The sequence below is a fragment of the Thalassophryne amazonica genome, chromosome 12 (genome assembly GCF_902500255.1).
Source record: "Thalassophryne amazonica chromosome 12, fThaAma1.1, whole genome shotgun sequence".
Classification (NCBI taxonomy): domain Eukaryota; kingdom Metazoa; phylum Chordata; class Actinopteri; order Batrachoidiformes; family Batrachoididae; genus Thalassophryne; species Thalassophryne amazonica.
The window spans coordinates 43,185,962-43,213,329 of record NC_047114.1 but is presented as its reverse complement, the minus strand read 5'-3'; the positions used below and the strand labels follow the sequence as shown (position 1 = coordinate 43,213,329).

General features: G+C 40.1%; 1 pseudogene; it reads right to left on the bottom strand.

The window, feature by feature from the left end:
• On the bottom strand, window positions 1-27,368 carry LOC117522482 (annotated as a pseudogene).

The window sequence follows — 27,368 nt, the reverse complement described above, 5'->3', positions numbered from 1 at the left end:
ATTTCCGTAGCACCCCAAAATTACCCTAAATCAGTTCTCAAAGTCCATGCAAGAAATGTATTTTTTTTTTGACCAATGTAATAATTCTTTGTATACTAATATTCTTACAAACACACAAAAATGGTTCTTTGATGAACCTATAAAAGCAGGTTTTGTGTGTCTGCATGAGCCTTCTCTGGTCCTGGTTCACACAGACCAATCAGAGACTCCAGGAGGAAGGTACTCGAGTCATACTGTGGAAAATGAGCGGAGCTAAGCAGCTGGATGTGATGAAAGCAGTCCAGGTGTTTGTGTCCTTTAAAGGAGCTGTGCAGTGGCCCAGAGGGAAAATCGCTGTCAAAAAACTCCAGGTCAGACTCAGAAGACAAACTCAAGTCCATGTAGCTGTTAGAAGAACAGTCTGCAGAGGGGGAGGGAGTCCTGGGGAAGCCATCCAGAAATGCATTGACTGAAATACGTTTGGCTTGATTAGCATTCCCATCGAGAAAATCTGTGGCCTGCGTGTTGTCAGAAGGACATCGTCTAACCCGCCTGTCACCAGTTGTGCTGTGAGACACACAGTTGCTACTCTGCTGGCTCGGTGTTTGTCCCACGTGTCGCAGATGGCTGCAAACAGACAAGTCACAGATGCTGAAAGCACAAGATAACACTCTGTCATCCCCTTCAGGGTGATTCTGAACGCTAATGAATCCCTTTGTACTGGAGTCCTCACTGGAAGCAGAAGAACAAGAAGATTCAGTCATATCACTACTGCAGCTGTTCTCCTCCACCACGGCTTGCTCTGGGACGAAGTGGGAGGACGGAGTGAACGGTACGGTGAAAGGAAGGCTGTCTTCCTCCATGCTCAACCCAAAGGGACAGCTCTTGCCCTCCTCCTTTTGTACTGGGTTTTTATCCTGATTCTCATACTCCTGAAGGTCATCAGGAAATCCCATGTGGTCCACTGGGTTCAGTGCTTCATCTTGCAGTTGCTGCTCCAATTCAAGTTTCATGATGGTGTGGATGTAATGGGTCTGTACCCGTCTTGGGTCAAACTCGATGCGCCCCTGAGTGTTTTCACAGCTGTCCTTCGTGCAGCCACATGGGAAACTGAAGCGGTCTACCTGTGTGAAGAGTACAGGAACAGGAAGAGAAAATCAGTGATGTCGGTTTAAACTTACTTTTAAGGGGGGGGCGATGGTTTCATGGTTAAGCATTGGGCTTGAGACCAGAAGATCCTTGGTTCAAACCCCAGCCTGACTGGAAATTCACTAAGGCCCTTGGGCAAGGTCCTTAATCCCCAAGTTCTCCCAGTATGTAGCACCTTACATTGCAGCACCCCGATGTCTGTGTGTCTGGGTGAATATGAAGCATCATTGTAAAGTGCTTTGAGCTTCTCATTCAGATGGGAAAGCACTATATAAATGCAGTCCATTTAGTTAAAGTATTCAGTCCTGTAGTCTGAAATCAACCATCGATTTTCAATTGAATTTATTCAATTTATATCGCACCAAATTGCGACAAAGTCGCCTTAAGGCGACTCACATAAAAACAGATAAAAACAATGTAAAATAAAATTAAAACATCAAAAACACAATTAAAAGTTCACAATAAAACACAATAGTAAGTAGAAGAACAAAAGTAAAAGAATTTAAAAGAATTAAAAAAGGATGCTAGCCATAAGACTGGGTAAAAGATGTGTCTTTAGTCTTTTCTAAAAATCTCCACAGAATCTGAGAGTCTCACTGAGGCCGGGAGAGCATTCCACAAAACAAGAGCACAGTATGAAAAGGCTCTCTGTCCCGCAGACCTTTCCCCACCCTTGGGACACAGAGCAGTCCTGCATCCCGTGAACGCAAAGCCCAGGCTGGCACATAAGGCTCAACTAAATCATCCAGATAGGCCGGTGCCAGTCCATGAACAACTCTATAGGCCAATAGTAAAACCTTAAAATCTGACCTCGCAGAGACAAGTAGCCAGTAAAGGGATGCCAAAATGGGGGTAATATGATCATCACCAAATACGTAGGCACATGTTCACTTGGCTAAGTGACTGAAGGATCAATTTGGTAGATAAATTAGGAAAAAAAAAAATCACTGAAGCATGTCATGGGATTATGTGAAACAAAAAAGCACTTGTGCTTAAAACAATTAAAGCTGGATGGATGACAATTACGGCTACAGCAATCTGACATTTGATCCCAATTTATTTATTTATTCATTTCAAACATGTTCTGTCATTAGCAAAGTTGACTATATTTACAATATTTACATCTTCACATTATGATTGAAAAGGGGTAGACTGTTGTGAAAGTGTAGGGACACGGACCCACAACAGGGGGCGTAAATGAACGGACAATGGAGGAAGTCAAATATCAACACTTTACTGTTGTGAAACAAGCACAACAATCACAACCAATAATAATAATTGTAGCGATAAGTCATCACAACGGTGTCGGGTGGGCAGGCTCGAAGGTAGGAGATGTCCATCCAAGCCGAACCGGAACCACACGATTTCCTCCGCCACCGAACCCCGGGAATACTGGAGCTGCCAAGTTCCGAACTCCAGGTGGCCACTGCCTCCGCTTGTCGGATCCGGTACTGCTGGCGAGGAACAGAAACAGTCAGATGTGGGTGCGTCTGCACCCAGCAACACGTGGGGTGAAACACCACCTCCACCTCTAGTCAGGAAAACACTGCAGGAATGTAAGTACTTATCCGTGTAGCAATCTCCTGCTGTTCTTCTCTCTGTACAAAGGCAAAAAGTATTTTCTAGTCAAAGAATAATTCGCTGGCTGGATATGTTACCTTCTGGGTCGAACGATATCTCGGCAAAGAGGTGGAGATGTCGTCTGGCTGATATACCGACACTGATCCGACGAATGGTGACAGCTGTCAAAGATGATGAGCGGCAGCTGTCACTCTGGCTGCTCCTGTGAGGCGGCAGCGCCCCTGGTGTCTGGAGCCCGCACTCCAGGCAGGGTGCCCTCTGGTGGTGGTGGGCCAGCAGTACCTCCTCTTCAGCGGCCCACACAACATAGACAGAAGTACAAACGTATATTACCCTACCCCATTTCTATTTTCTATTTCCTATAACACAATTCTATCTTCACAAAAAAATTTACCTCCCACCTCCCCACATACACACAAAAGAAAAAAAGACAAATACGTTTAAAAGATAGTTACAAAAAAGTTGAAACACCAAAATGACTGACCTCTGGCTGTCCAAGCAAGGACAATTCTGGAATCCCCGTATGTGTGTGCCATATTTGTTCTAAATCGGGTTGAAAATTAAATTCCTTGACCTTTGCACAAATAAACTGCTTGACAGCAATTTCGGAGCCAACCTTCACTGACATACCAAGTTTGCTAGAAATCAGCAAAAGGGCCTTTGAGGAGTCCACCAACAAACAAACAGGCAGACATAGCCTTGACTCCAGTGACTGAATGTTGGCAATTTTCACGTTGATGGACAATTGCAGAACCCATCTCCAGATGTGTTCAAGGCAAGGCATTGCAACCTTGACTCATACGTTTGTCTCTTCTACATTAGACTACTGCAATATTCTATTTTCTGGTTTACCGCAGTCCACCATTAGGTAGAGGTGCCGGAAAAAAAATCGCTTCACGTCCGAATCACGATTCTTATTTATTACAATTCTGAATCGATCCAAAATGTCCAAGAATCAATTTTTAAAAAGCATTTTTAAAAAATATTTTCTTGCTTACTCGCTGCGTGTAGTTTGTCAGGCAACGGCCTCCGTACTACAGCGTCCCCGCAAGGGGAGGGTCTGGCGTGCTTCAAACATTCATGAGCTGCAGCTTAGCATGGCGGATGCAGAGCTAATTCAGCCAGCACCGTCTTTGCTGAAGGCAAATGTTTGGTGCATTTTGGATTTTATTATTTGCTGCGTAAGAAGGAGCTTGACATGACTTATGCGTGTGCAAAATCTGCAAAATGAAAGTCAAGTACTTCGAAAACATTTCAAATCCGCAAGCCCACATGCTACGCTATCACCCGGAGCTAAAAAGTGGAGCAGCGGTCTCTGCCGACTACTGACCAGCGCTTCGCTAAACTGCCAGCCAACTCTGAACGAGCAAAGCAGATAAGTAAATTTGCATCTAGAATCACTTTATTAACCTTGTAAAGCTGCATTTTCTTAAACATAAACATTTTTTAATATAACTCAGAGCTCTTTCAATCGAAAATCGATTCTGAATCGAATCGTCACCCCAAGAATTGGAATCGAATTGAATCGTGAGTTGTTGTACAATTCACATCCCTACCATTAGGCTCTCCAACTGGTACAAAATGCTGCTACCAGACTTTGACACAAAGCAGAAAGTTTGACCACATTACCCCCATTTTGGCATCCCTTCACTGGCTTCCTGTCCCAGTGAGATCAGATTTTAAGGTTCTGCTACTAGCCTATAGAATTCTTCATGGACTGGCACCTCCCTATCAAACTGACCTACTTAAATCCTACGTACTGGCCCAGGCTTTGCATTCTCAAGGTGCAGGTCTACTTAGTGTTCCTAGGGTGAATAAGAAGGTCTGCGGGTCACAGAGCTTTCTCTTATCGTGTCCCTATTCTGTGGAATGATCTCCCTGCGCCGATAAAACAGTCAGATCCTGTAGAGACTTTCAAGTCCGACGTAAGACGCACTTGTTTTCCCTTTCTATGGCTAGCATACTGGCATAGTATGTTACTATGCTTTTACTCTTTAATTCATTTTATTAGGAAACGGACCCTGGCCGCGGCCTCAATTTTATCTAAATTCTGGGTCTTTTAGTGAAGCTTAGGTCTAGTGGCCGGCGATCACCTTAGTATTTCTTCTGTTTTCTTGTTGCTTAATGCTGACAAATTACACTGTATTTGTTGTCTTTCTGATGCCTAATTCTGGTTTTTTTTTCTTTCTCTCTGTTTGAGGTGCAGCTCCATCCAGAGATGGGTGTGGTATCTGTTCCAGAAACTGTCCTGTGCACCGGCAACATTTCCTGTATGTTCGTTTTGTGAATTGTTTTGTAATTTATGTTTGTAACATGGCCCAAGCACAGGGTCCACCCCTTTGAGTCTAGTCTGCTTGAGGGTTTCTTCCTCAGAGGGAGTTTTTCCTTACCACTGTTGCTCTGGGGTTGGTATGGTTAGACCTTACTTGTGTGAAGCGCCTTGAGCAAACCTTGTTGTGATTTGGGGCTATATAAATAAATGAAAACAAACTGAGTGAAAAATTTAGAATTTTGACCTGATTTTGAATTCTGACCCAGATGACCTTGACTTTGGCCAAAAACAAATCATTTAAGGGCAATTCTAGGGTCATCCATATCAGTCTGATGGAAACTGCCAAAGGACCTGGGAGGAGTGGGGATGGGGTGACAAAAATACAGATAGACCAAAATTTTGACCTTTCACCTCCAGTGACCTTGTCCTTGCTAAGCCATAATGTTAATTCTACTTCAACCTTCATGCATGTAGCAAGTTTGTGGAAATTGGCCCAAGCACCCTCGGATACAATGTAAACCAAATGATGTGCTTCTTGTGGATAACTGCTAACGGATATGAAAAAACAGGCAGCTGATACTGAGAAAAAGCAAACAAACAAAACACCCTGTAGCTTCTAGTACAGATAAGGTCAGATCTAGCTAACACAAGTGGCTTCACTCTTCCATTACGTATATTTAACAACACTCGACACACAGTAAATCAAATATATCTAATACAGTATACTTGTGGTGAGCGATGACAGGCCACAATTAATTTAAGTCATGTCAGTCATTGTGACCAAAAAATACATAGTATTGCATAGAATGTTCAAGGCAGAAAGTCATTTGTGTGTTTGTCGTACCTGACACTTAATGCCTGCCAGGCTGCAGTTGCAGGTCTCGGTTCACAAAAACCCTGACAGTCACATCCACAGGCCTCCCTGGAGAGACGCAGGGACATGAAGCTGCCTTTTCTCCTCCTTGTCAATATGCTTCACCCCTGCCACCTGGAGGAGAAGCTGCCTTTGTCTGGAGGAGTAGGCTGCAGGACACCTCCTCCCTCCACCTCAGCATCACTCAGGTGGTTGTCAGTATCTGGTCAGGCTCCCCTGTGAGCCTGGCTGCCTGTCTTTGGTCAGTCAGCTGCAATCAGAGAAGCAAAGGGAGTAAAATTTCTGACTCTATCAAACAATTTCTGCTGAACTCAAACACGCCTACTTTGTATTTCAGTATGTCAAAGCTCTCATGTCATCTCACCTTTTCCTGGAGCCTTTCTCCTGCGTCTGTGCTGCTGCTCCTGTGCATGTTCTGCTACAGTGTACTTCTGGAAGGCGCTGTGCCTCTGTGCCATGCCCAGTGTGGCACCTCCATGGCTGGGCACGCTGGTGAGCCCTGGCACCGAGAGAAACTGAACCCATCACCAGGTCAAAGCGTACACTGTTCTGTCCGCTGGTCAGCTTGGTCTTCTTGAGGATGGACTGAACTGATTAGAAAGAGGAAAGGATACACCGACAACACGAGCAGTGCAGTAAAAATTAAAGTACAGCAAGGTGAAACTGGCAATTTAGCATTACAATGCAGATTCACACAAACAAACTGCAATAGAAGTTACTGGTACTTCTCTATTGTATCGGTGGGCACCAGTGGGCCACATAAGGTCACAGTGTGCAGGTTTTCTTTGTTACAGTTCACCTCAGCACTTGATCAGGGCTTTAGGTTGATGGGAAGAGCTCATCAGTAAATCCACCTGCTGAGGTGACCAAGTGCAAGAAAAAACCTGCACTGGCTTGGCTAATGGTGCCCAATCAAGTTGTAACACATGAATGCGGGTTGTACCTGCCCACAATTGCTAAAGGAATAAGTGGCGGAGGAAAAAATGGTTTAATGTAGAAGAATAAAAATTGAAGATTGTACTTGTGACAGCAGGGATCTTTAGCATAGCATTTGTTTTGTTTTTAACAGCTTGACAAAGGAAGCTGTCAGGATTTGGTATCTTCTTGTGTTAGATTTTAGTTATTTTATGTCTATGTGTTCTGTGGGTGTTTATTCTCTTGTTGGTCTCTTTCCTGCTTGGGCTTTCTCTGTCCCTATCTCTCTTGTCTGTCTCTTGGTGCTTGGTGGTGGGCATTTCAATCTGTCTGGCCACACCCTTGTTCTGGTGCTTTCCACACACCTGTTCCTAAACTGTAGCTCATCACCTGGGTGTATATAAGCTCCACTGGTTGCACATGTCTCTCCGCCAGATTGATGCACCTTGTGCCTTCTCTCCAGCTCTGTTCTCGTGTTTTCTCATCCTGCCAGTCTCATTGAGTTTCGGATCACCTGCCTGTTGGACCACACCCTTGCCTGATGATTTTTATACTGTTGCTTCTCCTGGACTATCTTACCATGTACCGACCCCAGCTAAGTTCTTCATTAAACCGTTTTACTCTACAGAGCTGTGTTTTCAAGTCGTGCAGGTGTGTCCAGCCATTTCTGTCCAGCATGCTTGATAGAAGCAAATCGATCTAAACAAGCTGCAACAGATAGCAGCAGTATTTATCTCTTGTACCCTGTGCAGCATGAGCCAGGGGTTGAACCCATAGGTATTAGTTTACAAGACCAATGCCCTGCCCTGACTTGGTGGCTGAGAGTCAATGCCTTGACTCTCAGCCACATGCTTCCATGATGTATGCCTTCCCACAACTGTTAAGTGGGACAGGAAAAAAATAATACAGAAGAATTCAAATGAGACATTTCTACCAGAGACAGCAGGGACCTTTTTACTAATTTAAAGTTTTTTAAAAATTTAAGACGTAATAAAGCCAGCACATCTATCCAAATTAGCTGCAACAGAAGAACCTGTTATGCCCTTGAAAGGACGGATGAGGATTGAACACATGAGCTTTGATTTGCAAGACCAATACACTCTCACTTTTCAACAAGACCTTACATTAAAAATGAAAATGAAAATGAATGAAAATTCCCACAATTGTTAAATGGAGAAGTGGTGAAGGAAACTACTGATTGCTGCTAAAAGTGCTAACTCCATTAACATACATTAAATAAGATGAAAATACTGCAGCACAGATATCTTAGATAATCCATTAGGAGAATTAACCACAGAACAAGCCATAGTATTACAGATATTTATAATAAAATGCTCAAACTACAGATATAGTCCTCCACAAAAGCATGCAGCCAAAGCTGGTGGCTCTAAGTGAGTGATGCTCGAGTCTGAACTCTTGGCTTAGCGACAAATCACCAGTTGTCACTCAAAGTAGCCATGCTCATAATTATGCATAACGGTGTGTATAACTGATACTCAGTTATACACACCGATAACTGCTGGTAATCTCATCCACATAAAATCCTTAGAAGACTTCCTTGCATCAGTGAAAAGCTGGATGTCTGCAACTTCCTACTTTTAACGCTAATAGACTGAAATGCGGTTCTTGGTCCAGTGAAACATCGGCATCAATTTGACCAGCTAACGCTTAGCCTAGGCTCGCGGGTCATATATCACACTGACAAAGTGAGGAACCTTGGGGTAATTTTTGATCCTACATTGTCCTTTGAACTTAATATTAAAGATATTATGAGGACTGCTTTCTTCAACCTGCAAAATATAGTGAAGATTCGTCCCATCCTGTCTATGGCTGATGCTGAGACCCTGATTCGTGCGTTTGTCTCTTCTAGACTGGACTACTGCAATATTCTATTTTCTGCTTACTACTTGAGGCAACTTTGTTGTGATTTGGTGCTATATAATGAAAATAAATTGAAAGTGAAACTTTATGAGTTAAAACATTTTAAACTAAGAAGTTAGAAAATAAATTCCCTTCCCCGTACAGTTGTTATGGAGGGGGAAACTAACTATAGCGGCCGTAATTGTTTTTTCTACCAGGTTGTAAACATATATTTCTGCTCTATAGTTAGACATTTTAACATGGGTTTCTATGAGAATGTGCTCACTTATAGAGCCAGCCTCAAGCAGCCAGTCAAGTAGCTGCAACTTTTTCTTCTTCCTGATGTGCCTCATTTGAGACCATCAAATCTTACCGCTTGGTCAAAATAAAAAATAAAACAAATACAAAATCAGAATTTGCCTCTAACAAATCATCTGGCCACCATGTAGCTGAGGCTGAACTCTCAAATGAACTGTCAATCTGTAAGTCAGTAAACAACTGAGAGCAGCTGACTTTGCTCGTTTGTCTAAAACCATAGGGCACTGTTTACACTACGACTGAGCAGAGAGACTCGATAACAGGCGTGAGTGTAATGTGCTGGCTGATAGTTGAAAAACACCATCTGCATAATATTTCCCCAATATAAGCACTTCAGTGATGATCAATGTAGTCTGCTGCTCTGTATTATCCAATAAAGGACATGGGATCCAACTTGTTTAAAAGCAGCTTACTATTCAAATCGATTCCACAACAACCTTATTGCTCAGGCAAATGAGTGTCACATGATCAAAGAGACATCAACGCACACCAGCTGCTCTGTCAGCTTTATCCCCAAGTTTGGCTTTTTCCATATCAGCATTTCATAACAGCACTGGTGTGGCATGATAAAGACACTACTATAAACAGTTATGCAAGTTGAACAGTTTTGCATAGAAGGGGGAAAAAAACGAGACGTCAGGAGGATACTTACTGGGTAAACTGGTTATTGAAGTGGGGCTATGCGGTATGAAGTCCAGGTTGTCTGAGGAGCTGCTCTCCCCATCAGACTCCCACTCTGAGGAGGCAGCGGAAGAGATTGAGGACACAGGAGAGGAAGAATAGCAAGGGCTGTCATGGACCTCACCAAACTTCCTCTTCAGGTCTACTCTCATTGTTTGGCTGTGACGGCTGACAGACATCCTGCATGAACACAAAGCAAAAGCACAATCAGCATTCGCTATATATGCAGCAAAACCAGTAACAATGCCTTGTTTAACTTACTGATAAATTAATATTTCAGTGATACAGCAACAATCATGTTAACCTTTCTTGTCAGAGCTGGAATGTGCACCGCTGACTATCTTGGTGGAAAATGAAGGACTGAGAGTTTGTCCTGCTGAGAATTGTAGCTCTGCTGGTTGAGCCGGTTTCAGGACATGTGTTTGTTTAGGTAATTACATCTTGATAGTGATTATACTTCCAAATGATATGTGTGCTTTTTGATGGGACAAAATATACAAATAAACAAACAAAAAAGATTAGCTGGCTTTCGGTTTTCCTGACAGAGTAATTGATATTCCAAGGATTCCTGGAGGGGTTTTTTTTTGTGAGTGATGAATATGTGGAAACGGACTGTCCAATGGCATTGCTCTGGGGAGTGGAGGTGTAACGCTCTGAATGTCTGCTATTTTGGATGTGAACGTGGAAAATAAAGCCAAAAATAAGTAATGTAAAGATCGGAAATCTCACGTGGTACAAGAGAAACCCTGAGCAGAAAATCAACATCAAAGATCAAATGTACATACTATAGGTGTGATTTATTTTTAGAACCAACAAGGCATATGTGACTTCTTTTGGAAGGTAAACTGATATGAAAACAGTCATAACTTCAGACAGCTTTGAATTTATCATTGGGTTAAAGTTTAACTGCAAATACTAGTGGGAGGAAGACATAAACTCTGCCAAGTTATAGTTCTTAACAGGAGCTACTTTAATTTGTAACGTACCATACACTTCAATCCACCTGAGAATTTTGATAAATTTAGGATGTCCTTATGAAGTACTGAGATAGAGAGATAGAGACTTTATTTGCGATTTGTACTCGCATGCAAGGTTTGGGTACATTCATGGAATTCTTGTGCAGAGCTCCTCGAGTAGATAAAAAATGTATAACTGCATAGAAAAGATACTCGGGTGCACCCTGAAAAATAAATATATTACAAAGTGTCAGGTTAACAGGGATAGAGAACAGCAGTTACTGCACACTTGTATTCCAACACAGTGGATATTGCACAAATAATAAATTGTAAACTGCACATGTGGCTCAGAGAAATATTGTACCAATTACAGCTGAAACAACTAATCGAGTTAATTGATTAAAACCGATTATTAAAATAGTTGCCAACTAATTTAGTCATCGATTAGTTGCTAAATAACTTTGTTTTACCGCAAATGTTTCGTTTCTTCCATATAATCAACCGAGCTTTGCTTTGAGTCTTGAAACAATGGAGTGCTTCAAGCTGCTGCTTCGTTGGTTTTCATTTGTTTATTTCGCTTTATCTTAATTTTTCCCCACTAAAACCCTAAAGAGCATATGTCTGTGAGGAATATTTACCTTTTTTTTTAATGTTAAACTGACCTGTTATGGTCTTCTGAAACAGTTGACAGATATTTTATGGTAACGCCAATGCTAATGCATTAGCATGTCTATGGCGTTTTCAATGTTAAAGCTAGCATTAAGCTGCTGGCATTTCATAGTTTTCAAAGAATGTTCTGTTGTTAAATAAAGTGATGGAAGGAGAGAAAAACTGTTTCCCTGGCGCATTTTAAAAAACTTCCCTGCTAATCCGATTAATCATGTCGAAACCCCATCAGATTCATCGATGATCCAAATAATCGTTTGTTGCAGCCCTAGTATCAATGACTGTTATTTCCAAAGGAATAAACAAAATATTACACATTAGGTTATAGTTGAGTGTCAAATATTGCACAGTGGGATTTGGATGTGAACAGTCCATTACTCTGTGTTCAGGGATGCCATCAGTCTGACTGAGGCTGGAAAAAAAAACTGAATAGAGTCCTGTGTGTAATGATGCATTCTGCTCTGCTTTTCCTCAGACTCTAAGCTGGTTGTTTGGGCCTGAGGAGAAAGTGGGCAGGCCCTGATAAGGTGCTATTGTGAAAAGGTTTCAAGAAAATAATACAAAAACAGATTTTTAAGCTTTCATTTTATTGTAAAGTCTCCACATAGCAGCAAGACAACCAGGGAGAATCCACTTTTATTTTTTTCATTGTCGTTGCTGTTGTTTGTTTTTAAATTTTCAGAAATTAATTTCAGAATTGAATAGTTTTCTTAACAGAATAAAAAATTTGTTGTAAAAAAAACAATGAAACACACACACACACATATATGCAAACATATTTGCCAAACAACCCAAAAGTCATCATGTAATGTATTTCCCAGGAGGTACCTGTGGTACAAGTACCAAGAGTTGACCACATATTGGTACTGAGTTATAGGACCTAGTATTAAAAAAAAAATGGATATGTGAGTGTACACACACACACACACACACACACACACACACACACACACACACACACACACACACACACACACACACCCACACACACACACACACACACACACACACACCAGCATCCAAATATATAAATTGATCTTAAACTGAGAATTACCATATGTCCTGGAGTATAAGTCACACTGGAGTACAAGTTGCACCTGTCAAAATGTGCCTCTCGAAGAGGAAAACAACCATATATAAATCGCACCAGACTTGAAGTTGCACCTTTTTCTGTGTTATGAGCTCTTTAGTTGGGATTTGTGTGCATTTCTGTGTATTTTACAGGCATTTATTCTTTTTTTTTTATAGGAGTCTCTTTTGTTTAGTGCTTTGATTCTTGGGAAAATTCTACATAAATAGTCATTATAATTACTATTAACTTGTGAATTTTTGGGATATAAGTCACAGGGCCTCCTAAACTAGTAAAACAAACCATAACCTGGAAAATCCGGTATGTTCCAGTGAGTCACAGTAATACAACCAGGGCATTAACATTGAGACAGAGTTCCTTTCAAAGACCGAAGACAAGGATGTGAAATGCTCCACTTTAAACCCAGCCTACCAGCATCATGAGATTTCATAGATGTGCACCAGGTAGAACAATGAAATGACTCATGCATTGCTTCTTGTCATGTTAAAAACAACACAAACATGCAAACCGCTGAATACCTGCCTCATCTCAGCTGTAACTCTTTTCAAGTACAGTTTGCTGCTGCTGTACATCAACACTCCTTTATTTCTTTCAACAACACAAGGCTCCTTTGATTGTTTGCAGTCAGCAGTGTGTATGTATATGTGTGTGTGTGTGTGTGTGCTTATCTGCGTGCACTCAGAGGAACAGTTTCCTGATCCATCAGCAAATAAGAGGCGAAATAAGATACAGCTTCTTGTGCCATTACATTTTACACACAGTAGAAGTCTGCTGCATTGGGATAAAGGCATTTATTCTTTACTGAAGAAAACAAAATGACATTTTGCTTAATGCTGCACTGCAGTATTCTTATATGGGCCTCTCAACTCCACCTAAACACATTGCATTTCATATCTGAGTGCCACAAGAATTGGCATGCGGTTTATCCACTGAGACATCATGAATAATGTAGCAGTTAAATGCGCAGAAGCTCACACTGTAGGGTGAGCACTAGGAATTTAATGTTGCTACATTATATGTATTATATGATTATGTAGAAATGTAATGACAAGTTGAAATATTTGAGAAATAAGTGATACTCACCAAGTTCAACTTATTTATACAGTACCAAATATAACATAATTTAGTTCAAAGCAAAGACTTTTTAGGTCAGCCATTTCCAAACTTAAGAAAACTGGAGCCCATTGAATGTGAAAATCTTCTGGGGACCAGTGTTGCCAAAGTAACTTTGAAAAGTTACTTTTGTAGTTACTGTTTTAGTTGCTTTATACAGTTACTTTATGCAGTTAATTCATTAGCAGCTTTATGCAATTACTTTATTAGAATCTGCAAAAAACTTGCAACTAATAAGTAATGTAACTAGTAAGATAACTAGTAATCTAACTTGATTATTCTTAAGATTGAGCAATCAGCAAAGTACTTAATAGTTACTTTTCTAAGTACTAAATCTTAAAAATAACAAAGTTAGATTATGAGTTACTTTATTAATTACATTCAGCAGCCACCGACAATTTGTCCGCAGCTGCTAATGAAGTAACTGTATAAAGTAAAATAGTAACTGTAAAAGTAAAAAAAAAAAAAGTAGTAACTGTAAAATATAACCAGTGTTGCCACCGTTACTTTGAAGAAGTAATCCAATTACTGATTACTCCTTGAAAAAGTAACTTAGTTACTTTACTGATTACTCAATTGTAAAAGTAACTAAGTTAGATTACTAGTTACTTTTTAGTTACTTTCCCCAGCTGTCGACAACAACCCTCTGCCACCTCAACATGACAATGATACTTGTTTTGCCAAAACTCACTTATATTCACCCTTTATTGACTTCAATGAAAATAAATACTTGTTTTATAAAAAGTAAAATAAAGACCTCTTTCTTGACCTCATATTAACTGCTGACAGCACTGTAACAGTAAAACTTGCAATTTCTAACCTACATTGTTTATAAATGTAACTATTAAATTCTTTCTAACATCTTTCTAACATTTAAATTCTCTCTACACATTTTACTTGTCGAAATTATTATTATTATAAGTAGTATTAGTAGTTGTAGTAAAAAAAGCTTTGTAGCTTCAAAACTGGACCTTTAATCTAGGGGTGTTGTGGGGGGGCACATCCTTGCCCCATGGCCCCATTCCATCTGGATTCGCCCCTGCTTTGGCGTTTGAGCACAAGAATGGATAACATTTATTTATGCAGAAAATATGACCAGATTTACAAGTAAGAAAGTTTTTATTGTGTTTTCACATCATGTGGTCCACAGAAAGCGAGTTTACGTAGGTGCATTTGAGTGGAAAATAGTGTTAATTATTGATGCGTTGCGGAGGATCAGCTGTTTTTAACGAGCAGATACAGAGCGTCTCAGCTCAGAATTCAATAAAGAATTCTAAATAAAAAAAGCATAAAAATGTCTTTGTAAAGCTCAGTGCAGGTGTGCTGTTATCACCGCGCTTTAAGAGGTGAGGATGAGTCGTAGCTGCTGCAGAAAACCGCGAATGAAAAGCTCACAGCTCGTCTAAAGTGGGCAGTGCAGTCGAACTCCGACCTCCTGCCCACGGACCAAGTTTAATGCTGCTGTCGACCCACAATGCAAAAATAATAGTAATGCACAATGACTTGGAGAAGTAGCTTTAATCTGATGACTTATTTGGAAATATTAACACGTTACATTACTCGTTACTAAAAAAAGTGGTTAGAGTAACACGTTACTAAGTAACACGTTACCGGCATCACTGAATATAACTGTATAAAGTAACTAATGAAGTAACTTTTCAAAGTTACTCTGCCAACACTGCTGGGGACCAAACCCTTAATCACAATTTTGATTGACACGAAAGACTAAGATGAGGTATTTACACACACACACACACACACACACACACACACACACACACACACACACACACACACACACACACACACACACACACACACACACACACACACACACACACACTTCTGATTACATTTTAATTAACAAGCCAAAATTTTATGTAATTTTAAACTAAAATCAAACATGTATTCATTTATTTTTAACAAGCATTCGTGGCCTACATGCATTATCATCAAGAACAGTGATTCCCAAAGTGTGGGTTGTGGCCACAACACACGTATCACCGGTAGTCCGTGGGCTCCCTCTGGTGATACGCAGAGTCAACCAATCAAAAGCATTTTATTAATGGTGTAATTAAGTGAAGCTGCTTTATTTCAAATAAGGTTACGGCTAACTCAACAACTTTTCATTGAATCAATATAAACAAACCGAGCTGACTTTTCATAATCAAGGATTTAATAGCGTTACAGCTTCAACATTTAAATGAAGCCACTCTCTGCTGAAAGTGAAGCAAAACGAAGCAATGCGACATAATATTCAGAATCGACCATAGAGTGGTATTACACAGGGCTGGATCCAGAGTGAAAATCCGACAGATGCATTTTTTCCCAATGCTAAAATAAAAATCGTACACGTCTTGTTATTCAATAATCTTCATTCTTTTATGCGTGTGCAACATGCACTGTCACACTTCTTTTAATATATTTATTATATTACATGGACCATAGTGAACACTTCTTATTTGTATAAATATGATGTCCTAAAAAAACACTATAGCAAAAATTGACTGTAAACAGGATCAAATCTATTGCCAAAATCTTTCAATTATACCTGAATCTATTTAACCCCTTAACGCCTATTGTCGCATATATGCTACAATATTTGACTCAAATATGCAACATACCAAACTGACCAGTATGCCTGTTGTCGCAAATTTGCAACATACCAGTATTATTATTATAACATTATAACATACGAGTACATTATTACCAAAATACCAAAATTACTATTTATTTTTTGTGCAAAAGTGAAATTAATAATCTCAACATTATTTACCATCTACTTAAAGGCAAAAACACACAAAACATTTTTTTTATATACAGCTATATAAATTCAGGCGTTAAGGGGATATTATTTTTTTTCAATAGATAAAATCAATAAAAATATGACTGCATATATTCTTAATAATAATATATTGAGATACAGACAGTTCACAGAAGACATTTTCCACTGATACCAATCAAAATTAGAAACAGTAACAATATTCATCATGTCCATGACTAAATATATGTACACATATCACAGTTGTGATATGTGTACAATTGTGATGTATTTGTTTTAGTATATTTAGATTTTGTTGTGATTTAGCACTTTATAAGCCGAGTGAATTGAAATTGAACATTTTATTGAGTCTTAAAGTAAATAAATATGAAATTGGTCACTGGATCCTTAAACTTTGGACATAATAATCCCTACATGGTGGATCCTTGATCTCTGGACATAAATAGGAATAAACAAAATCTGTAGTTTTTGTCAAAAGCATTTCCTTTCAGACATTACTGGCAGAAATGTCACTCCATATATCTGAGCTGAGCTCTTACAGCTGCTGTGCTCCACTTCAGGATGTAATTGTAAAGAAATACAGCACGTTTCATTTTGGGAGTTAAAAAATGTTTTAGTCGACTGTAGTTTCTTGTCTGTATTACAACGTTTGTAAGATGTGTCATTTTATTTAAAGTGGCAATTCGTTCTGAAGTTATTCCGACTGGACTCTGTCTCGGCCGCGCAGCGTTTGGAGCTGTGTGAACGGAACGGAGGACGATTCTCGTTTCTTGACTGCAACAAGAGTCCCAGTTAGTGACTTTAATCCACACAAAAGTGACTCATGATATTTTAATGGCTTTGAGAGGGGTTAAGAAGCGGACTTACCACTTCTGAAGAGCAGCAAATCAAAGAGCCACGAGCCATTGAATCGAAGCATTGCTTCAATGGTTCACGGCTTCAAAGTGGAGTCGCGCCAAACCCTGAATATATGACTTTATTTGTACGTCCGTATGACTCTGAAACTCGGAAAAATCCGTATAATTTACGGACTATAGGTTGACATGAAAACCAAAGCTGTGTTCACCGCGGGGACACGTTCGGCACTATTTGGGATTATTCAAGATTTTATTTGATTTTTTTTACCGATGACGAACGATGCGTAAAAAAAATTGACCGATGCGACTTCATCGGTCCAAACCAGTCTGGATCCGGGCCTCTTACAGAAATATAATATAAAAGAGTTCTATCTATAATATAACTCAATGGCTCAGCCATAGAGTTATGGACTCAACTCTGTAAGCAAGGGTAAATGACACAGAGCTGCAAATCAGTTTCTGCTGTACCAGACAAACGTGATGGAAAGCAATTATAAATTGACGAAAATCCCCCTCATGCTTGTAGGCTTATTATGTTACATGTACAATGTCCATCATTGTCAATACATGTAGGTGCGCATCAATTAATTATTTTCAAGCTTTTAACCCACGCTTTATTTATTCAGTTTTAAATGATAAGGATTTAAATTAATTCCAGACGTCGTCTTCCAAAACAAGGGCGTCTTACGCGGACAACAATTTATGTCAGAATGTGATGATGAATCCGTTTGAAAGGATGCAACAGGTCAAAATAACATCTTTAATTTACTCTGTGTGCTGCTTCACATGATGCCAATGTAATGCCAACTGCCCCACTTGAGCATTCTGCTCATAATAAAAAGAAATCCTATAAATGATCCACCAAGACCAAAAAAGTATATTAAGTTACACTGTTAGCAACAATAACGTCATTAATTATGACCCTCTGAGGTTACAAAGGCAGGGCTATTACATTATTTCACAAAGGTTCTGTGCATTCAGTGTCTTTTTGCTGATGTGACTGAACCTGACCCAACCTGAGTATCATTTCAAAATATTTGTCCGAACCCGCCCCAACCCGTCAGGCCCGGTTTGGGTAGCCAAACTCTAATTTGCAAGGACTTGCAGTCATTTTGACAACTTCCCTGTCCTCCACCTCTGTCATAATTCATTGCAGATTCTGGACAGATGCTGTGTATGTGAGAGCAATCAGTTATTCTTTACTGCAGGACACAGTCCTGGATGTCACAGGCGGGCCACGACAAATGCAAAAACGCTCAAAACAGTCAACTTCACCTTAAACTGATCTAAATCCTCACAATCCATATGCTGTTATTTTGAGCTGTTGTGTTGTAACCAAGATGTGCAAATTGCTCTGTGCTAGCCTAGTTTCTTCGTACACTTTAATTCTTCCAGGGAGTTTTTCCTCACCACTGTTGCCAAAATGCTTGCTCAGAGGGTGGGTAAGGTTAGACCTTATCCTTGTGAAGTCCCTTGGGGCAACCATCTTGTGATTTGGTGCTATAAGAATAAACTGAGTTGAATTGAAGTATTTTTATTCCAGTTGTAATGATGGTACTTGGAAAGCCAAATATTTTCTAAGGTGGTACTTACAGTGGTGGGCACAGTTCTGATAATCCGATAACCGATAATTATCGAAGATAAAGTTTTCATTATCGGATTATCTTTTCAGATAACTTTGAAAACCATTATTGGACTAATTATCTTCCGATAAATTTTTGTCCGATAATTTTTAGACCGTTAATGTGGTAAACAAAGGTGAAGATGTGTAGTTCTACCCTCTGCAAACAGAGGAGAACTGCTTCCAGAAGAAACCGCTCTATCCTCTGCAGGCAAAGGAGAACAGGTCACCAAAAAAATAAAAATAATAATAATTTCTTTTAACCCCGTACTGATACGCAGCCAATATCACCCAAGTCATCCAGAGGCATACATTTTAATTTTAACCAAACTTATTTAAGCCTTTTATTTAAGTTAAAGTCACATCTCAAGTTTTCTAAAGTGAAAATATCAGATATATGTTTTAGTTTTAAAGTAATGCGCTAATTTTTAAGGTTTTAGTGTGGACATGCTGTGTCCAGGTGCATTATGGGTGATAGGGTAATCTCAGTACATTCACGACAGGTGAAATGCATTGAGACACTCTAATCAGGCTCCACGGACAACAGCATTAAACTCTAGTGCCTAAAACTCTCGTGAATATATTCTCTAGTTTTATAGACGTTGTTACTGTGTTTGCGTTTATTAAATTCCACGCATCTTAAACGTAGCAAGCAGCAACACAGATTATCTGGAATTTTGTTTTGGCCAGTTTTCAAGTTCTCTACTGCCATCTACTGGCCAGTAGTGTTCATGGCAGTATTCAAACTGAAGCTGGGCAGACACTATGATATTTTCAATCACTGTACTCGGTTCCAGCTCAAACTGTACCACAGAACTGCACAGTGTAAAAGTTCAGAGTGCACGATTTATGTTCTCACACACATTGTATGTTCAAAAACCACACGTCGGACTCATGTTTCCAGAAGCAAAATGTAAACAGAAGCTTTTTTTCAAACTTAATTTACAAAAACTCTCAATGGGAGACATCAAAGTTTAAAAAAAAAAAAAAACAAACAAAAAAAAACATTACAAGACAGGTCTGTGGTGTTTGCACAAGCACAGTGCGAGAGGATGTTTGTAGCACTTCAGCAGCGGGATACCCTCACGACGGCCGACCAGAGTATCAAACAGGTTTGATTTTCATCTGACCATACAATCGCCGATCAGGAAGTGGTCGTGAGATGTTAAACGCAGCTCATTACTCCATGTATACTAAACGATGCAGGATACGCGATTAACCTGAAACTCTGTGCGATCCAAAAAATTCTCGCACGAATAAAAAAATCAGCTGAAAAAGGGCCAAAACTCGCACTGGTATCAGTAGATCATGGCAGTGTTCTAATTATTTTGACACCAGTTATATCAGACAGTTATCTAATTACAACTTGGCTTTTTTTTTTGAAAATGCCTTTTTTTATAAATAAAAAATGGCATATTTTACAAAAGCACATTTATCTGTAAACACCAACACACGACACACCTCACATTAATGTGTTGGTTTATATAGAATGAATCAACCAATCAGTGTGAGCGGAGGCACATTTTACCCAGAATGCCATCTGTCTGTGTTTGTTACAAAACTTCAGAATTAGTGTATTATTCAACATTAAAAGATATATGTTATATTTTAACTTTGCACAAATGACCGAATTGACATTAAAGGAGTTATTCTATCAGTATTCATTTTATTTATACACCAAACCATAACTCAGCACTGCTTTATTTTTCAAGACCTCGGCCTGATGGCAGGGTTGTGACTGAGTAGAGAGTTGAGCTTCGTGGCTCCTCTCAGTTGCGTTTGTGCTGGAAGCCATGTAGTAAACTGAAGCTTTCAGCAGGGGGCAGGATGCTCAAAGACAGGAGTGCTGACTCATTGTTTGGGTGTGTTGTTGCTTTGATGCTTCCAAAAGCGATCGTGGTGGTAAAATTCAAAATCAGCTTGTTAGTAGTTGCAAGTGTATCGGAGACAATACTGGAATTTATCGGTTACCAGTTATCTGTAACTTCCGATACATTTTTGGGTGGTTTATCATTTTAGCTTTTATCGAAGATAACTTTTCAGTTATCTGATTATCTGTTATTGAAGTTAATTTTTTGGTTATCTGTGCCCACCACTGGGTACTTAATGTAAAAAGATTGAGCACCACTGCTCTACATTAATATTTTCTTTATCAGAACAAACAATATTTGCATGGCCTTGCATGGAATAGGCTGGATAATGTGGAGAGAGTAAATCAGGAAGTGCAAGAGATTAGTAAGGATGACGTGAGGGCAGCTATAAAGAGGATGAAGAGTGGAAAGGCAGTTGGTCCAGATGATATTCCAGTGGAGGCACGGAAATGTCTAGAAGATATGACAGTGGAGTTTCTAACCAGAGTGTTTAATAAAATCTTGGAAAGTGAGAGGATGTCTGAGGAGTGGAGAAGTGTGCTAGTTCCTATTTTTAAGAACAAGGGTGATGTGCAGAGCTGCAGTAACTATAGCATGACATAAAGTTGATTCGTGACATCATGACCTTTTTGGAAAGAGTAGTAGAAGTGAGGCTTAGAAGATAGGTTTTGATCTGTGAGCAGGACATGCAGGTGGTTTGTGTGACAGAGGAAGTTACAGAGGACAGGGTGAGATAGAAATGATTGATCTGCTGTGGCGACCCCTATTGGGAGCAGCTGAAAGAAGAAGAACACAGTTATTTGCACACTGTGACGTTCTGATATGCTGAAAGGCCATACCTTTTATTTGTGAAATCTTTGGTGTGTATGTGTGTGTGTACACACACACACACACACACACACACACACATATACATATATATATATATATATATATATATATATATATATATATATATATATATATATATATATATATATATAGTTTAGAGTTGCTAAAAAACCTAGCAACTCTCATTCCAAACACAGGCTGCATGTTTGACCTTCAGGCATTCTTCACATTCTTCAATCATTTCCTTGAAATGCTTCTTTGTTGTGACCTTTTTACTCCATTAAAATATTTACCTTTTCATTTCTTGTAATATGAAAATTGTATTCTTGTAACATAAAAAAATATTATTTATTTTTTTTGTCACAGCAGACATTCCAGTTTGTTACAGACAAGAAGTAGAAATAATAACATTATGGCTTTGTTCCAGTTAGAAGTAGCAGTAAGCTGTGCTAGTTCCAGGCTGAATAACACCCAGGAATTGACACAGCTAAAGGAAATGCAGCCGTCATCACCAATTTTATTAATTGCAGCAGTGATGTTTTTTCCGGCACTAACACTATGAAGGCCATGGCTTAATTGTTGGAAACAAAATATTTTTTCTTCATAATACTCCAGCTTTATTGTTGTACCTTTACAAACTGACAAGCCTTTTGTTTGGTCACATTAGGAAAACACACAAAGACTTAATAACATTATGACAAACCACTCCCTGTGTGTTAAATACAGTTAGGTCCATGTATATTTGGACACTGACAAAAGTTTGGTAATTCTTCTTGACAGTCAGTCAGTCAGACAGACAGACATGAGTCGATCACCTCCATTTTAAGACAATAACTCAAAAACACAGGGAATCTGTACCATTAGCTTAATAGTCTCTTGATCACAAGTCAAGTCTGGAAGCGTGCTCTGGTGCTAAAATAACATCTACCTGCTGCAGCCAAGTGAAACATGGGCGTGCCTTCTTCAGTTACTGGGGTCCTCAACACTCTTACACCCGCACATTGGCTCATGCATAGAGAAATGGGACAGAAAGCCAAAATGTCAAAGCTGGCGCTTCCTCAGGGACCTGTCGTACCTTGACGATTTAGCCAGTGTATGCAAAATGTGCCGCACATGCTGGATATGTTGAATACACTATGCAGGTGTCACACCATGATGATTTAGCCAGCATATGCTGACAGCCCCATTTCCACCGAGCTGCTTGGGTCGGTACTGCACGGTATGGTGCAGGTCGGAACAGTTAAGTCTGGTTAAGTTTGCGTTTCCACTGCCGGCAGAACCCTTATGTTTGGCAGGCCATGCACTTAACTACTAACTAGCATATTATCAAGCACACATACGCTGTTGCGTGGCCTCTCCCCTCCACATGGAGACCAAACAGAGTAATTTAACTTTTTTTTTAAATTTTATTTATTTTGTCATGGTGGATCATGGGATTTATTTTCATCACGTGCAAAATGCTGAAGAATCAAATGACGTCTGTACAGGGCAAGGCATTGACCACTTTTTGCCACTGCCTCACCAAAATCCTACTGGCCCAGGCATACATGCACGATGCGAACTATAGCCGCTGAAATTTTTAAATGTTGATGCATTTGAACATGTTTATGTTTGAACTTACTTTACACATAACCTTTTGTGTTACTTATTTACATGTCATTCATTGTTGAGCATGTCAATAACACTTGTGTAGAATAACATTAAAACTGTTAAACTGTTACTATTTAACTTATTTTTGTTTCAAATTTTCATGATTTTTTTAAAGTTGGAACTGACCTTTTATGCACTTAATAATTTAAGTTAGTTTACGTTTTACATACCATTTATGTGTTGTGAATGAATTTTTAAGTTGGAACTGACCTTTTTTGTTGTGTGGGCCGCCAGAAGAGGAGGTACTGCTGGCCCACCACCAGAGGGCGCCCTGCCTGAAGTGCGGGATTCAGGCACGAGACGGCGCTGCCGCCACGGACACAGCTGGGAGTGACAGCTGTTACCCATTATTTCCTGACAGCTGTCACTCATTCCTCATCATCTCACTCCATAAAACCCAGACGTCATCTCCACCTCATCGCCGAGATATCGTACTTCTTTGGAGGTAATAGACTCAGCCATTTGTGTTTTTGCAATATATCTGTATATTGTGAGTGTTTGCAGGAGTACCGGTCCCTCTTCCTGTGGAGGCTGAGTGAGTGCAGGACGGCACTCTTTTCCTCTGAGGGATCACTGCGGTACTCTGCTACATATTGAGTGAGAGGTGGAGGTGGCATTCCCACCGTTGTTGTTACTGGGTGTGCACACACCTACACTTGACTGTCTTTGTTCTCGCCAACAGTACCAGATCCGACAGTCGGGGACGATGATCACCTGGGAATTCGGGACTTGGCGGCTCCAGTATTCACCAGGTTCAGTGGCGGCGGAAATCGTGTGGTTCCGGCTCTTCTCAGGACAGACGTCTTCTATCCTCGAGCCTGCCCACACGTCACCTTTGTAATTTGACTGTAATTATATTCTGAGATTGTCTGTATTTCGTTGTGCACATTTCACAACATTAAATTGTTACTTTTTGGCTCATCTATTGACCGTTCATTTGCGCCCCCTGTTGTGGGTCTGTGTCACTACACTTTCACAACATTTTTCCTGACTATTGTCTGGGTTTGGATGGTTGTTATTTAAACATAGTAGTTTCATTCATTCAAAGCATTCTGTTCTGTTTGTCAAAGGTTGGTAACGGAAAAGGCTGAATGCACGCTCCACTTCTTCTTCTTTTGAGTTGACTGGCAGTTTGCAAACCAATACGGTTTACCACCACCAACTGTGGTGTTAGGTCAGCAATACAGCTGGTCATCTATAATTAACTAATAAAACATCAAAAGACAAAGGAAATGTGATATAATAATTCATCCACCAAAATCTCTGAAATCTAGTGTACACAATAAGCCCACATGGACTTGATGGATTGTAGTGAATCTTCCTACTATAGTTTATACTATCCTAAGACCCTGCGCGTGTTTGAGGCCTGACAACTACAGCATTTCCTTTGTTTGGTAATGCAATAAATTCAGAATAGCACCAAGTCTTCTTGGATTTAAATATATCTAATTACTTCTATGACAAATTGGTGGAATGAATTACAAAATGCGGCAACTACAGTAAAACTCGCCTAAACAGGCATTGTATAAACCGGATATTTGCCCTCACTGGACAAAAGCAAAAGTCCCAATGCTTTTGTGTGGTTTTCATGTAATAAACACTGTATATAATGGATTTTGCATAACAAATTTTCACTCACATCGGACAAAACATCCCAACCGATCGCAGTGTATTTCTATTAAAAACCCCTCGCATGTACCAGACAGAACAGTCTGGTACAGCATCTCTGCCTCTCACTGTGACCGTAGCTCAGAGGTTGCATGATGCTTCTGTTAGCTGTGGTGGAGTGCTGTGTTTGTTGTTTTGGAGTATTTTATTACAAACACCTGGAATTATATTGCTTGTTGTGTGGTAAAACATCCTAATGCCGCGTTCACACCGATCGCCACACGAGTGATGGCGGCGACAGGTTGCCATGTAATCCCTATGGAAGGACGCGTTATGGTGCCACAAAAGTTCAAGCCATGCAATGTGACGCGAATAAAGCCATTTTGAGTGATTGGTGCGTTTGTGGCGCAATATCACGTTGCATTGTGTCGTGTGACCCGCTTCCCCAAGTTGAAAAATCTGAACTTTTTCATCTTGTCACGCCGCAATGACCAATCAGGGACTGGATATGACGTAGAGATGTCTGGAGTTATACTTGATGTGGACATGTCCTGTAACCCTGGCAGCCAGCCTGAGCAGGACTTATGTCCCTTTTGTCCTTTATTTATAACACAATTATGACAGAGTTGGAGAGGAGAGCGATGAACTGCAGCAGCAGCCAGTTTTTTTTTCACGTGCGCGCGCAAATGAATCGTTCGTGAAGATAATTTTATTAACTACACAGATGTATAATAAAACAAATGCTGACTGGTTTATAACACAATTATGACAGAGTTTGAGGGGAGAGCGATGAACTGCAGCAGCCGCCAGTTTTTTTTTTCTTTGTTCACATGTGCGCTCGCGAACAGGACAGGAGGTCCTCAAACTGGGTCCTGGAGAGGCGGAAGTACCGCTGAAAGTGGACGTCATCCAGACGCAGCCCCTGCAGCAAATGATGAATTTGTGGCATCGCATGGCATCTGGTGTGAACACGGCTCAAGCAGAGTGACACACCGGGCGATGGTGGCTTGTCCATCGCCAGGAGAGGGATGCGAATTTGTGGCGTCGCGTGGCATCCAGTGTGAACGCAGCATAATGGATCATCGAAGACTTCCCTGCTGTAGTATTCATGCTGAATGAAATTCTTGTGTTATTTAATGTTGTACGCTATCGGCGTTAGCACTTTCTGCAGCTATAATTAGCCTCATTAATACACAATTACTGAGAAAATAAGCGGCTCATAACTGTTAATGTCTACACCAAAACAAATTATGAGAACTGCTGCAAAGTCCCCAAAAATATGATTTAATAAACACCTGAACTGAGGTTAGTCTGTTAGCTTTAGTGGTTTGGCTTCAAATTTAGGGGAGCATTCAGGCTTATTTCATCGCACACTGAGCCCCCATGTTCCACCTCTTTATGCAGTAATGAGTTAATTGTGAATCAATGCGGCCGCTGTGGCCAACATGGCGACACCCAGATATGGGTTTCATATCAGCTGTTCTGGGTCTCTATAGAAAACCTATGGGTAATGTCACACAGGGTTTGCCCAGTATATATACAATCTATGGTTAAAAAAACAAAACAAAACAAAACAACAGTAAAAACAGCCTTTAGCTGCATAGGCATATTTCAATTGGTATGCCTCACTGAGCAAGCAGTAGTCCATATATGGAATGCAGCGACATACGCCACTTAAGAATAAAAACAGCTGTTTCAGTTCTGGAGTTTGCTTATGCCAAGAGGGTTTCCACAAGTAAGTATAGATGAACAAGATTGAAATGTATGAAGAGATTTTGCTAAACATAACCCCTTTAAATGCCAGAAGCATAGCCCTGGGAAGTGGGGGTGCTCTAGCACTCCCTGCTGGAGAGGCTGATGTCACAGCACTCCTTTCCAGACGACATTAAATAAATAAAACATTTAACTTTTGTTTATAAATTGTTTATTTAAACAAAACTTTAATCTTTAATGAAGATTTAGAGAATAATAAGCAATTCTAAATAAATATTCTGTAAGGCTTTAGTCTATAACTGAATCTGGGAACATTAATTCAACGCTTATTCACTTTTTTCCTCACAGACTTGTTGATGTATGTTTGCGGGTATGCATAGTGTCTGTGCCCTTTCAGGGTTTAAATCAGATAATTCTATTTCGTTTTAACATTGTAACCTTTTTTAGATGTGTTTTTTTGTTTGCTTGAGCGGGACACCCCACTACAGTACCCCCAACCCAAATCCTCTTCCTACGGCCGTGGCCATTGGAGGAGCTCAATTTGTCACAGCACCAGCTAACAACTGTTTCCTCTGTCAAACAGCAAAACCTCTGGTGCGAAGAAACAAAAGGCTACTATAACAGATTTTCACCATGAACATGAGCTTGGACTTATTTAACTTGATGTTCATTTTCAGTTTAGTAGTATTTCCCCTTTAAGAAATAACCGAGCAGCGCTGCTTTGCAGTTCCCCTCACATACATTATATTCTAACGAGAAAGAAAAATGTCCTTAATTACTCACCAAGAAGCAACATGTGCAGCACTGAACTTAAACCGAAGTTAGCCGTGGTGTTTGCGCACCTTCCAGCTGTTCGCTGTGAGAAGTTAACACACGCACACACACACACACACACACACACACACACACACACACACACACACACACACACACACACACACACACACACACACACACACACACACACACACACACACACAC